This window comes from Periplaneta americana, chromosome 7 (genome assembly GCF_040183065.1).
Source record: "Periplaneta americana isolate PAMFEO1 chromosome 7, P.americana_PAMFEO1_priV1, whole genome shotgun sequence".
NCBI classification, from domain to species: domain Eukaryota; kingdom Metazoa; phylum Arthropoda; class Insecta; order Blattodea; family Blattidae; genus Periplaneta; species Periplaneta americana.
Window position 1 is genome coordinate 156,746,066 of NC_091123.1, and position 15,407 is coordinate 156,761,472.

A 15,407-nucleotide genomic window follows, 5' to 3' on the forward strand; every position below is an offset into this window, starting at 1 on the left:
AACACATGGTAGTCTGTAAACGACAGTCGTTGCTATGGGGTTTACTCATTTGGATGCCCCATATTTAGTCTTTATCCATGCTCGAAGAAAAACGAACCTAAATTAACGGTAAGGAATGGTCCATGTTTCGTGTGAAAACAAACTTAATAGAACGCCTGCGATGTATGTAGAAGCGGCTATGATCAGATTAAGTGCAGACTGTAGACGCAGCGTCACGGGCGCGTGGGAGAGCCTAAGCCTAAGTAGGCACACAGCAGACTCTCACCAAGTGGAGCGGACTTCTCTAAATTGATGTGAAGGATGACGCGGTACCCCGCTCTACGTCACCTCACCTCGGACACGGATGGCGACTGCGAAAATCTTACACAAGTCTCTTCATTGCAGACTTGAATAGGAACTGATTCACATGTGTTCTAGTGGGTTTAAACTGAGCGAGGTGGTCAAGACAGCAGTGACGTGAGTTCATTACAAGGAGCATATACAGTAGGTATGTGGAATGTCAGCAACGTTTTTAGTAATGCTTCCCGCAAGAGAATACCACCAAAATATTAATAGATCTACAGTATATGAAACATAGAAGATTCATGTAATTTTTTTTTATGTAAGTACTTCAATAATGTCAGTTAACGGTGATTATATCTAGTGTCGGTACAACGAAGGGATTTATTTATTTATCTATTTATGTCCATAACAGGGCAAAGCCCCAATTACAATAGACAGTACAGATAAAAAAACATATTGCATACAACACGAAAAAAGAGGTAAAACAGATACAAGTGTAATTACAAATTAAAAATGGAAAAGGGAAGGAAAAAAAAGCAAATAGATGCCAACTAAATAAAAAATACAGATACAGATATAAATGAAAAACACCAAATAAAAACAAATCAAAAAGAGCCAAGTACAGACATCACAGCCAAAAATACAAAATGTAGGCGTAGCTATAATTGCCAAATTGCAGAGCAAATACAACACCATGTTAATAAATTCAATATACAGCACTACATAGCAGGTCCAATAGGCTCAATTCATTTATTCAAAAAACTCACCAACACAGAACATGTGTTTCAAGTAATGCTTTACATAACTTTTTCTTGTATATATTGTACGATAACGAAAAATCTAAATCCTGTTTATTTGATAGATGATTGTAAGTTCGAAGGATTAATACAAGTGGAGACATTTTATGAGATAGTGTTTTTGTTGTCTGTAAATAAAAGAGAGACAGCTTTCTCAAATTTGATTTACAAATATTGAAACTAATTAGCTGTAGAAGATCAGGGTTGTCTATTAAGCCATTTATTGTTTCGAACAAATACATTTGTTGTGCTCTTATCCTGCGACTACTGAGAGATAGTACATTAAATTCAACCAGCATGGATTCATAAGATTGTAACATGAATGTTTTTTCATATATATCAGTTTTAGGATTTTATTCTGTACTCTCTCTAGAATGACCGAGTGCGAGTGATAGTGAGGGTTCCAAACTATAGATGCGTACTCTAATTTACTTCGTATTAATCTATTATATATTTTTAAGACAGTTTCAACATTCCTGAAATCTTTTGAGTTCCTGTAGATGAAACCTACCAGTTTGAAGGCTCTATTCGCAATTGCTTTTATATGTGTTAAAAAGGATAGGTCATGAGAGATTATCACTCCTAAATCATTTACTGAAGTGACCCTTTCTAATTTTGTGTTATTTATGCTATAGGCCTACGTGTAATCCAGAGAGTTAGTATTACGAGTGAAGGCAATGTCTGAGCATTTTTTAATATTAAAGTTGAGTTTGTTAACAATGCTCCACCTAAAAATACTATTAATATCTTGTTGTAGCTCAGCTGAGTCAGATTCATTTGTAATTTCTTTAAATAATTTAACATCATCTGTGTATAATAAGCAATTGGAATGTTGTATATGTTGGTATATAAATTAGACCCCTGTGGGACACCCGAGTTTACATGAAATTGTTTTGAATTGACCTGTCGGAATGAAACATATTGTTCTCTGTTTGATAGGTATGAACAGGTAAGTTTTAGCAGGTGGTTACAGAAGCCAAATTCTGCTAGTTTATGCAGTAAAGGGTTAAGATTTACCCCCCCCCCTAATTGAGAAGAGTAAATAGTGTAGTTTTTACTCTCAGAATATATTAGACCGATATAATATAATTTTTATCCTCCCTTGCGACCAAAATTTCAAGTTTATATTTACTAATAATTTATTTTAAGGAGACTGTTACCTTGTTACTTTTGACCAATAAAACGGTATGGAACGAAGTGTTTTAACTAATCATAGCCGCTTATCCTACAATTTTTATCACCTCCCTAGCATTTGTCCTTTGTTTAACATTGTACTTCAATAATTGTACATTTTAAAATGATTCATGTTTCTTTCATCATCCTTAATTAAAACTATTCTATCATTTATCTTGTTTATATTATTTAGGTTATATTATAGCTTCTGCTGTATGAGATTATGGATAGTCACGTATCAGAGATTGTTTAATATATATTGATAATTGAAGTGGAATGCAACTGTTTTAATGAAAATTAAACTGAATCAACAAAGATTTCATGGCTAGTAATCGTTCATAGAGTTCAATGAAGATTGTATAGTCAGCATAACTGGTAACAAGAGAACATCTGATCGTAACAGTTACACACTACTGCCATCTAATGGAATATTTGTAATGATGAGATGTTATAATAATTATACATTTTCAAGACAGTTTAGTTTTTGAGTAAGTCAATATTTTATTGTATTAGAGTACTTTATTTATTCTATTATCTATATAATTTCTTCTAATCGTGTAATAGTCAATTAAATCTCATTCTAGTTTTGATTTTTTCCTAGATAAATCAAAACCTCTAGTGAGATTATTGTAGATAAAAGAACTTCAAAGCCACTGTTGGCCTACTAAAATAACAAAATTCGAACCATTCAGACAATCACATGAAAACAATGTTTTTTTAGTCCATGGTTCAAAAGACCACCACAATGAATTCAAAAGCAGTTTCAACATTGTCAAAGTTGGGCGCTTAACGTGCTGTTTGGTGTTTTACGTGTTCATAAATTTATTTGTTTAGTGTTAGTTTAATTAGTTTGCTTCATAGTGAAAAGTTTTCTTTCTTTATTTATCTATCAAAGTATTATTCGTTGGTATTATAAATATTAAATCATTGGTATGAAAACATCCGTCACCAATTGAGGAACTACCCTGAAAAAGGATGTAACATCAAAGTCTTGAAATATTTGATTTAGGTAGAAAAAGTAGTGTTAAAACTTTTATTTATAACAATAGATTATTGAATTCAAAGGGTGAATAAACTTGTATCCTTATTTAATCAAATAGTTGTGATAGTAAATCTAGATCTAATGAAATAAGCTCCCGAAATATTTTTCCTTTCTCCTGAAACATGAATTAGAGTTTTGTTTGTTACATCCTTATTCCGGGGAGATCTTCAATTCCAAGTTAACACATTATTTTTGAAAGAAAAAAATAAATGGAAAACAACGCTATGAACATAAATATACAGGATGGAAGGAGCCCGATGTTACAATAGTACATTATGCAACGAGCCTATAATGGTAGGAATTAAGACGCGAGTTTCATGATTTTCATACGAGCGTCTTATTTACCATTATAGGCAATATATTATTTCAATGTACCGAAGTACATATGATATTTCCATGCAGATATTCTGCGTCATCATACGATGAAAGAGTAATGGAACGGAGAAAAATTCTCTCCGGCGCCAGGACTTGAACCCGGGTTTTCAGCTCTACGTGCTGATGCTTTATCCACTAAGCCACACCGGATACAACCCCGGCGCCGGACAGAATTGTCTCTGATTGAGTTCCAACTCTTGGGTTCCCTCTAGTGGCCGCCCTCTGCACTACGTCATAGATGTCTAAGAACATAGGACCGAAGTCCACACATGTGCTGAGGTGCACTCTTTCATCGTATGATGAAGCAGAATATCTGCATGGAAATATCATATATACTTCGGTACATTGAAATAATATATGATATGCGTAAATCACGAAGTGATTTAAGAAGGCGCTTATTCCGTCGAATCCCGGCCAACTAGTCACTCATAACGAGTGCACCTCAGCACATGTGTGGACTTCGGTCCTATGTTCATAGACATCTATGACGTAGTGCAGATGGCGGCCACTAGAGGGAACCCAAGAGTTGGAACTCAATCAGAGACAATTCTGTTCGGCGCCGGGGTTGTATCCGGTGTGGCTTAGTGGATAAAGCATCAGCAGGTAGAGCTGAAAACCCAGGTTCAAGTCCCGGCGCCGGAGAGAATTTTTCTCCATTCCATTACTCTTTCATCGTATTATAGGCAAGTTTCATACGACTTTTTATGCTCGATCATATTTCAAACTTGAAATTATTCATAAGTATTCATGGCATTCTTATCTGACTGGGGAGCGGAACTGACCTGTGCAATATCTCGTAAATTGTGAGATGTGCGCAGACGAGAAAGTATTGATTTTTTCCGAGACACAAATGTCATTGACCTTGATATAATCTAGAGAGTAAAATAAACATTATTCTTGATGTAACCTTGAAATTGATTTACACATTGAAAAATGAGATGACAAATTGGATTTATTTGAATATTATTTACAATTAACGCTAATTATTATAGTAACAGAACATAACCTTCTGCGACAGTATTGGACTTCCACCCACCGTGACGTTTCGCTAGTTGTCTTTCGATTGTATATCCGAGAATAATCGATACTTGCGCTTTCATATTGCTACAATGGTGTTTTCTGATTGGTGGAACACCTGAACTTTAATGAATAAGTGTACTTTAATGAGGTCCATTAAAGGGCTGCTACCAGGTGTATAATTACTACATTTCGGCATGGTCGAGCATAAAATATCTAAACTACACACAAATAATCACATAATACTTCAACTGCTGCCTATAATGTCAACCTTACCATATAGACACATGAGAGCAACCACACATTCAACCATAAAAAATACCACACTAATAACGAACATGGATACAACATGTAACATAGTCTATACATTTCACATCTTGTAATCAAAAATTGTAATCCACACTAATAAAATTAACAACTTATACAAATCTAGCATGATGAAACACAAACATAAATCAAAATAATTGTAAAAATGTAAGTAAAAGCTCGTAGCATATATTTTTAAATGTTTTTACCTTGTTTTTTTTTTAACTTTAACTTTTAACCTTTGTTTTATTGATATTCGATATTCACTATGCTCATGCACATTGAAAATGAGGTTAACATGTTGGATAATGTAAGAATGTATCTGGTGATGTCTCAGACGTGATGAAAACTTTAATACAAGCAGCAAAATAATGGAGCCACTCCTTAAATATTGTATGGTAAGTCATTGACTGAAAAAAATAAAACTATTTAACTGAATTCACTACGACTTAACTGGAAAAAATCCTCAAAATGAATTGTAAAAAAAAAAAAGAAAATACGTTTTGCGTCACTGATTGTATAAAAATCTACGTAAAATCTGGTGTCTTTAAAAATATAATTGCACTGATTGGAAACTGGTTTGAGTATTGGTTTACATGACCAGAAACTAAGCGAATGGATCCGATTTTTACGATTCGCTTTAACCCTCATCATTAGGTTTGCCACTCCACCGTGCCTAGTTACGATCCAATTAGTATCAAGTTGCCTTCAAGTTACGGTGACCCACAACGATCACACTCATCTGCATCGAACCGACGTAGGCTTAACAAGAGTGCTCTAATGACACGCATGTGAGTATAAGCTTGCCGGTCATTTCATTTCATTGTTTACAACGTATCCAAATTGCTGGATAATTGCATTATGACAGATTTTGAAAGAAGCGTCATTACAGGCAATATTTCCTCTGTACATGAATTATATAGGCTGTATCAAAAAGATATGTCAAAATTTAGTGAAACATTTTTCTCATGCAGAGGATGAAAATATGTTACATGAACATGAATCCGGAATGGCTTTTATTTCCTAGTTAGAGCTCTTTCTCTACAACTCTGCTTATTTGTATGATGCGCAGGGTAGTTAGTATGAAATGCCATCATAGCTATTATGCAACAACAACTTCATATCAAAACAGTCTGATTATGTAAACGCTCTTGTTTACCTCTGACTAGAATGTAATTAAAATGGGGTGGGATTCTGGTGGAGATATACAGTACATTCTGTTTCTACTATTCCTATTACTACTAATTGCTATTACTATTACTACTGCTACTTATTACAACTATTATTAGGCCTAATAAGTACCTACTAACTACTGCTACTGCTACTGCTACTGCTACTACTACTACTACTGCTACTACAGAGCGTTCGCCTACGGGTGGGGCCAGGAAAGCGGCCTGCCTGCGGTGTCGCTTGCGGGAATCGTCTATCCGTAAGCTTCCGCTTTCTATACTATACTCTGTAGGGTTTTAATTTTAAAAGTTTAGCACCAGTAAAGACTGATGTTTTTGAAACATTAACTTCCTGTGAAACACGTCTTAGAGATTTATTAGGATAGCGTATAAATGATGCACTGATTTCATCAATTTTTTCTCCCGTCAATACTCTTCGTTTTCGCTTAGGAATTGTAGCATTTATCAACCCTGTTGTCCTTAATTTGTTAACAAGACGTCTAACAGTTTCTCTACCCTGAATTGGAGCACCCGAATATTTCACTTCAAATTGCCTACGCACCTCTCTACATGACTCTATTTTCACATATGCATCATACATAAAAACTCTCTGTTCAAGCGTGAATTTTGCGTTTTGCATTGTTAACAAATTTTACACACACGCTGAATATTTAAGCAACTGTGTCAAGGAACTGCACTGTACGTGTTAAATACTGCAACATCTGGCTCACAACTGATAACTTGTCGACCTTGATTGTCGAGCGTGTCTCAACAACTGCGCGCACAAAGCGGCGTATCAGTACATGCCGCTTTCCTGGCCTCACCCGTAGGCGAACGCTCTGTACTACCACTTATTAATACTACTAATGCTACTGATTACTATTGCTACTATTACTGCTGGTATTATTAGTACCTATTAACTGCTGTGACTGACTAATACTACCTACTGACTATTGCTAATTACTACTACCTAGCAACTTCTGTTTCCAACTACTACTACCTAACTATTGCTGACTACTACTACTATCTACTATCTACTGCTGACTACTACTACCACCTTCTAAGTAATACTGTTACAGATTATTACTATTAACTACTGTTACTGACTACTACCTACTACCTACTACCTACTGATTATTATTGCTGACTACTACTACCAACTAAGTACTATTACTGACTAATACTACCTACTAACTACTGCTGTTAACGACAGCTACTATAACTACTGTTACTGACTAATACTACCTACTAAGTACTGTTACTGACTAATACTACCTACTAACTACTGCTGTTAACGACAACTACTATAACTACTGTTACGGACTAATACTACCTACTAAGTACTGTTTCTGACTAATACTACCTACTAACTACTGCTGTTAACGACAGCTACTATAACTACTGTTACTGACTAATACTACCTACTAAGTACTGTTACTGACTAATACTACCTACTAACTACTGCTGTTAACGACAACTACTATAACTACTGTTACGGACTAATACTACCTACTAAGTACTGTTTCTGACTAATACTACCTACTAACTACTGCTGTTAACGACAACTACTATAACTACTGTTACTGACTAATACTACCTACTAACTGTTACTGACTACTAATAAATATTAACTATTGTTACTGACTAATGCTACTTACTAACTACTGTACCTACTAACTAATATTAGGCCTACTGAGTAATAATACGTACTAACTACTTTTACTGACTACTACTACCTACTAACTACTGCTGACTACTACTACCTACTAAGTATTGTTACTGACTAATGCTACTTACTAACTACTGTACCTACTAACTATTATTATGCCTACTGACTAATAATACCTACTAACTACTGCTGACTACTACTACCTACTAAGTATTGTTACTGACTAATACCATCTACTAACTCCTATTACTGACTAATACTACCTACTAACTACTGCTGTTAAAGACAACTACTATAACTACTGTTACTGACTAATACTACCTACTAACTATTACTGACTACTAATAAATATTAACTATTGTTACTGACTAATGCTACTTACTAACTATTGTACCTACTAACTACTGTTAGGCCTACTGACTAATAATACCTACTAACTACTGTTACTGTCTACTACTACCTACTGCTGACTACTACTACCTAGTAAGTACTGTTTCTGACTAATACTATATACTAACTACTCTTACTGACTAATACTACCTACTAACTACTGTTAACGACTACTACTACCTACTCTTACTAACTAATACTATCTACTAACTACTGTCAACGACTACTACTATCTACTAATACTCTTACTGACTAATACTCCCTACTAACTACTGTTATTGACTATTACTACTACTTACTAACTACTGCTGACTAATATTACTACTACTACCTACTAAGTACTGTTACTGACATACTATCTACTAGCTACTGTTACTGACTACTACCAGCTACTAACTACCGCTGACTACTATTACCTACTAAGTATTGTTACTGATTAATACTATCTACTAACTACTCTTACTGACTAATACTAATTAATGTTAACGACTACTCCTACCTAGTAACTACTGTGTTACTGATTAATACTACTTACTAACTACTGTTGATTACTACTATTACCTACTAACTACTGTTAACTACAACTACTGTAACTACTGTTACTGACTAATACTACCTACTAATCCTATTAGCTACTACTAACTACTGATACTGCTGCTACTGCTTTTTAATTTCAGAGCATGAACGTAAGAAAGTGGATAGAAACTATGTTAGCCCTGTCGAAAATTCAAACGCAGGATGGTCAGATCGGATATAATAAAAACGTATTTCGAAAATAATACAGACATATTTTAAGGTTTGATTAATATTGTGGCATACTATGAAATGCAAATGAAGTTGCTTTCTTAATCTTCACAACTTTTCCTCGTGTAGCGTTATGTAGAAATTTTAATAGAAAGTAAAGATTTCCTACTCAGCAGGTGCGTGTTGCTCTAACTGTAGTATGTTCATTTGAATAACTGATTTGATATTAATTGCTGTAATTATAACATTCCCTTATCTGGAGTCAGAGTTTATTTCCTTCTCCGTCTGCAGTTTCTTTTGAATATACTTTTTTGTTACATTTCTATTTCCTTCGATTTTATTTCGTGAAAGAACAACAGAATTGATGTAGTAACGGATGTCACGGGTTGATGGATCTCCTCAGATTATATGTATACCATGAGTTTTGTCGACAAAGAGAGTTCTGAAAAATATCTCACAGATGTTCGTTGGAGCTCTGTCTCTTGTATTGTATTAAAATTATGTTTTTTTCGTTAGTACTAAATGCATTTTGGTTTTTAATATGAAACATCATCAGGAAAATAATGTACTCACCTAAGCTTAACCTGTTTAATTTTGTTAAAAAAATTTACGTGGTGTTCTTTCATACACGCCTGTCATTGTCCTTAGGGGTTTCTTTTGTAAAACAAAAATGTATTTAACTTCAGATGAGTTATTTTAGAATATGAATTCATATTTCATTATATAATTACTAAAGTATGCAATTTTAATGTGTTCATATCGCCAATAGAAGATTAGTTTCTTAATGTAAAGGGTGCGTCAGAAAGAACGGATTGATTTCACAGGGCAAGAAAATTGTAAGGATTCATCAAATCAAAAATTTATTGTTATCAACACATTCACCAATACATGCAGTTTATTTATGGTATACAACACCATCCATATGATGTCCTTGGCTTTCGATACAGGCATCGAGGCGTTTTCTGAAGTTCGCCGTAACTTTCACAGTCATAGTTCGTAGGATTGCCGCAATTTCTTCACGAATCGCAGTCTTCAGTTCATCCAGTGTATGTGGTTACTTAGGCCTTCAAATGGTCCCAAAGAAAGAACTAGCAGGGCGCGAGATCTTACCGTAACCTCGGACAATCTCAGTGCAATAGCTTGTTTGCGGGCTGATCGTTGAGGTGGCCGGACAACCTACTGTCTGTCTCTACATTTGCAGGAGTACACGCGCTCCCTGTTCGTCCAGGTGATTTCTTCTTTAATGTTGAACCTGTGGTACGAAATGAAGCCACCCACCGCAAATTGTATTCCGAGTTGGAATCCTAGCGTGACATCCGATGTCGAATTGAGTCCTGAGTGGCGATCACAGACTCTTCATTTTTCAAAAATGTCTCTGCGATGAAAGCACGTTGTACACCAGACCAACACCATGCTCTCAACTGAAACTGCATTCTCTGGCTGACCCAACAGTCGTGGTCTCCCTTACTCTATCCCTGCCCTCGCTGCGTATTTATAGTTTGAAATCCATCCGTTCTTTCTGACGCACCCTGTATAACAGACAGAGATCAAAATATTCTATAGTTATTTATTTTTTGAGATCACTTCCATTTATATTGTAGGAATGCTGAGCACTCTTTTAGTAATGTTACTATTGATTACACAGATTTTATTGTAATGAAGTGCTAGTTTATTTGAACTGAACTATTCATTCGTTTCATTTAACACTGCATTAGAACTGTTTATAAAGCGATTATATTAATCACTCGAGACTGCAATACTTTTATTATCTGTTAATAAGATTATTTGCGATAAATTATTTGTGGTTAAAGTAAAATCATTAATATAAACTAGGAACAATATATGGATGTGAAATTTATTCCTTTTGATCTACATATATAACATACCTAAATTCTGAATTAATAACTTGGTATATCCATTCCAGTTTTTTAAATTTTATTATATGATAAGTAAGATGTAAACCAACTAAAATTCCCAACTCTAACACTACAATACTAGTAATTTAATTTACTTATCAATATTCTGTAATCTTCACAGTAAAATGCTTTAGCTATGTCACGAAATATTCATACAACATATAATTTCATTTCCACTTCAAAGAATGCATTACTTTACCTGGAAGCTGAATTCCTGTCGGTTTTTGTTTTATAATTCCAAAATTATTCTGAACGTAATATAACCAGGGATTGTTTGATTCATAATAATGATATAACCTGCTGTACATAACTTTCTCAAACTCTTTAGAAAATGTTGTTGAAAATGAATGCAAATAAGACGAAGATCATGGTCATAGGAAGAAAAATAAAGAAGGTAAACTTGCAAATTCTAAATGAGGCAGTAGAGCAAGTGGAAAGCTTCAAATACTTGGGGTGTACTATAAGCAGTAACATGAGCTGCTGCCATGAAGTCAAAAGGAGGATAGCAAAGGCCAAGGAAGCTTTTAATAGAAAAAGGAGCATCTTCTGCGGACCTCTGGAAAAAGAACTAAGGAAGAGACTAGTGAAGTGCTTTGTATGGTGTGTGGTATTGAATGAGACAGAATGAACATTCCGACGAAGTGAAAAGAAACGAATAGAAGCATTTGAAATGTATATATGGAGGAAATTGGTACATGCGAAGTGGACAGACAGAATAAGAAATTAGTTGCCTTGGAAAGAGTGGCTGAAGAAAGAATGATGCTGAAACTGATCAGGAAGAGGAAAAGGAATTGGTTCGGTCACTGACTGAGAAGAATCTGCCTACTGAAGAATGCAATGGAAGAAATGGTGAACGAGAGAAGAGTTCAGGGTAGAAGGAGATATCAGATGAGAGACGACATTAAGATATATGGATCATATAAGGAATAATTTAGGCAACTTGATTGAAATTTCAAAAAAATGCATAAATTAATCCTTCATGTCTTATATTCCATTTGTTTCCGCAATTATAAATTTCGAATTCTATGCATTATAGCTAAATGTTGAAGGGTCTTAAGGGGAGGCAGAGGTGAAATTTTCGAAGAAAACTGAAGAAAAATGAAAATTTGGTTTTTTCTATTTTCATTATCTTTATTTTCATATTCCGATGTTAGTTTTTGATTTTGTGTCCTTTAAAAGTATGAAATTAAAGCCAAAATAACTGTATTACTATATTATTCCCATAATAAACTAATACTTATCATTATCTATATATCTTCTCTGAACATATAAATAAAAAGAAATATTGAAAATTTCTTCAATATGGCGCATGGAGCATTTTATATCAAACGATATAAAGTTTTATAAAATTATTAATATTTACAGAACTATTGTACTTAGAAAGTTGAAACTTGGTATGTCCATTACTAAGAACTAGACTTCGTTGAATTGCCACACGCAGCGTGCAATCAGGTTGCCGATGTACGGTAGTATAGAGGAGGTGAGCGACCGCCCGGTCTCGTAGTATAAGCAGTTCATGTTAAGAGTTGTGACCGGTCCAAATAGATAGAGCAGCTACAGCTAATGTATACCTATGTAAGCACTTGTTTTTGCATTACTGTGGTTGAAATAGTCAAAGTTTAACATTAGTTCAGTGCAGACAATAATTCAATCAAACATACTACAATGAGAGTGTTGCTGTTCCAAACAATTACTCCTGGAATAACCTTACCCCCGCAGTCAGTCTTGACTCGTTGGGGAACGTGGTTGAATTCTGTTAATTATTATGCAGAACATTACGGAAAAATAATGGAAGTAATTGATGCATTGGCTAGCACAGACAGTTCCGCTGTTGCAGCTGTAAAATCATTGCTTTCTGAACAGCTATTGAAAGATATTATGTCATTGATTCTAATTTTAAAATCGTGTCCAAAAGCATCATCCTGTTAGAATCGCCTTAAACTACAACTCTCAGAAGCCCTTAATATAGCGGATGAAGTATCACAAACCGTTATCCAAAATAACAATTCACTAATTTCAGGAAAAGTGAAATGTAAGTTGAGAAATATTATTGCTAAAAATTCTGCCTATTCACAACTTCGTATTATAAATGATGTACTATCAGATCACGACAAGACGTCTGAAGTTGGTGTACTAAAAAGTAGTGACTTCCCGTTCTTAAGAAATGCACGTATTTCATCGTGTGATGTTGAACTACAAGTTCCCAATATACAAACTGTTTAAGTGACCATCGGAGGAGGTTACTTTGCAGTCGGTCAAATTGTACGTAACTGTTCACTGCAATGCACATATTCAAGGATGATGTGAGTATCTTACATTAAATTTTAAGAGTTAATATATCTCACTGTAAAATAATATATTCTATATTTACATTTTTAGACATTTCCTACTTCAATGATCATTCATTATATTTCTTGAATGCAGGATACAGGTTTTATTGTAACCGCAGTATACTGCTCAGTATTTACATCAGAGACACGCCCCCTTCTCATACAGTCTATACTACGTCCACAGTAAACCTTGCGAATCTCGTGGCAATTCCATGAAGTCTACTAATAACATACTTAATATCCATGATCAATTTCAAACAAATCGGATAAGTGTTGTGGATTTTGAAATATTCACCTCTGCCTCCCCTTAACTACATAATTTTCAAGTCTTCAATTAATATGCTATGAATGGTAAGCAAAACCGAAACGGAGGATGATATGTGGGCACTTTACCTTAAACTGAATCACTAGCCATGTAAGTGTTAACATTTTTTAGAGAGACGGTGTACAAAAATCACAATAATTATTTGCCTTCAAGAGTTTCCTTTTTCGAGCACTCCACATCGTCTTGTGGGGATTTTGAATTACGAAATGAAACTGTCCGTTCATATGATCAGCATGGCAGTGGGCGATCACTGAGGTCAATATCTAATTAACTAGGGACAGCCGTCCAGTTGCACTATACCAGTAGTGTCAGAGTTGTAAGCTCCGAAACCGGTTGTGGTGCTATACTAAAAGCCAGGTTATGAACCGACTAAACCGGAAGCAACGTTCTGTTGGTCTCTTTTTGAGCTCTGTTGCCACATAGTGGGGCGAGATTCAAAGCGTGTTCAGCGTTTGTCACCGATATGTTTAAAATAACTACTGTCTATAGTTCTCGATAACACTATCTACAATATTAGTAATTAAAATTACTGTTTTTAAGAAAGCACGAGCTAATGACGCTGGTACGAAATGCGACTCGTAATGCACGTGGTATTGCAAATGAACTGGCTACACTGTCTCCGTGATTCCGTTGCCAGATTTTCGTTAGCAGACGACATTTTCACGCGAGGTCCAATGAAAAGCTCCGTTCTCGTTCTCCCCTCCATCTCCCACACTCAACGTGTCATCACTGCACAGGCTACCCCTCTAACCCGCACTTTCCTCTCGCCCATCCAACTACTTCCTGTTTCGTCGGTTCTCTACCTCAGAAGATTAGAGGCTGCCAGACAATAACCACTTTCAAGAAAAGGCTAAACGATTTCTTACGGGCGCAGTCAAATTGAAATTAAACTTGTGATCGAGCTTAATAATTTAATTTAATTTAATTTAGATATGACTATTATTATTATTATTATTATTATTACTTACTTACTTACAAATGGCTTTTAAGGAACCCGAAGGTTCATTGCCGCCCTCACATAAGCCCGCCAGCGGTCCCTATTCTGTGAAAGATTAATCCAGTCTCTATCATCATACCCCACCTCCCTCAAATCCATTTTAAAATTATCTTCCCATCTACGTTTCGGTCTCCCTAAAGGTCTTTTTCCCTCCGGTCTCCCAACTAACACTCTATATGCATTTCTGGATTCGCCCATACGTGCTACATGCCCTGCCCATCTCAAACGTCTGGATTTAATGTCCCTAATTATGTCAGGTGAAGAATACAATGCGTGCAGTTCTGTGTTGTGTAACTTTCTCCATTCTCCTGTAACTTCATCCCTCTTAGTCCCAAATATTTTCCTAAGCACCTTATTCTCAAACACCCTGAACCTTTGTTCCTCTCTCAGAGTGAGAGTCCAAGTTTCACAACCATACAGAAGAACCGGTAATATAACTGTTTTATAAATTCTAACTTTTAGATTTTTGGACAGCAGACTGGATGATAAGAGCTTCTCAACTGAATAATAACACGCATTTCCCATATTTATTCTGCGTTTAATTTCCTCCCGAGTGTCATTTATATTTGTTACTGTTGCTCCAAGACATTTGAATTTTTCCACCTCTTCGAAGGATAAATCTCCAATTTTTATATTTCCATTTCGTACAATATTCTGGTCACGAGACATAATCATATACTTTGTCTTTTCGGGATTTACTTCCAAACCGATTGCTCTATTATTATTATTATTATTATTATTATTATTATTATTATTATTATTATTATTATTATTATTATTACATTATTATTTTATTGGTGTTGTGAAGACGAAAAGAATTGTCATTGTATTATATTAATTATGTATTATATTGTCTTGTATTTGTAGTATTGTAT

At 35.0% G+C, this 15,407-nt stretch overlaps 1 protein-coding gene across 3 annotated transcripts in view; it reads left to right on the top strand.

Annotated features, from left to right (window-relative positions):
* The first annotated feature begins 390 nt into the window (after nt 1-390).
* Nucleotides 391-15,407, top strand: part of LOC138703637 (acetylcholinesterase-like) — a 2,088,928-nt gene continuing 2,073,911 nt past the window's right edge. For all 3 annotated transcript variants that reach the window (XM_069831694.1, XM_069831692.1, XM_069831693.1), the window contains exon 1: nt 391-487. The gene's annotated coding sequence lies outside the window, so the exon portion shown is untranslated. The remainder of the gene's footprint in view (nt 488-15,407) is intronic.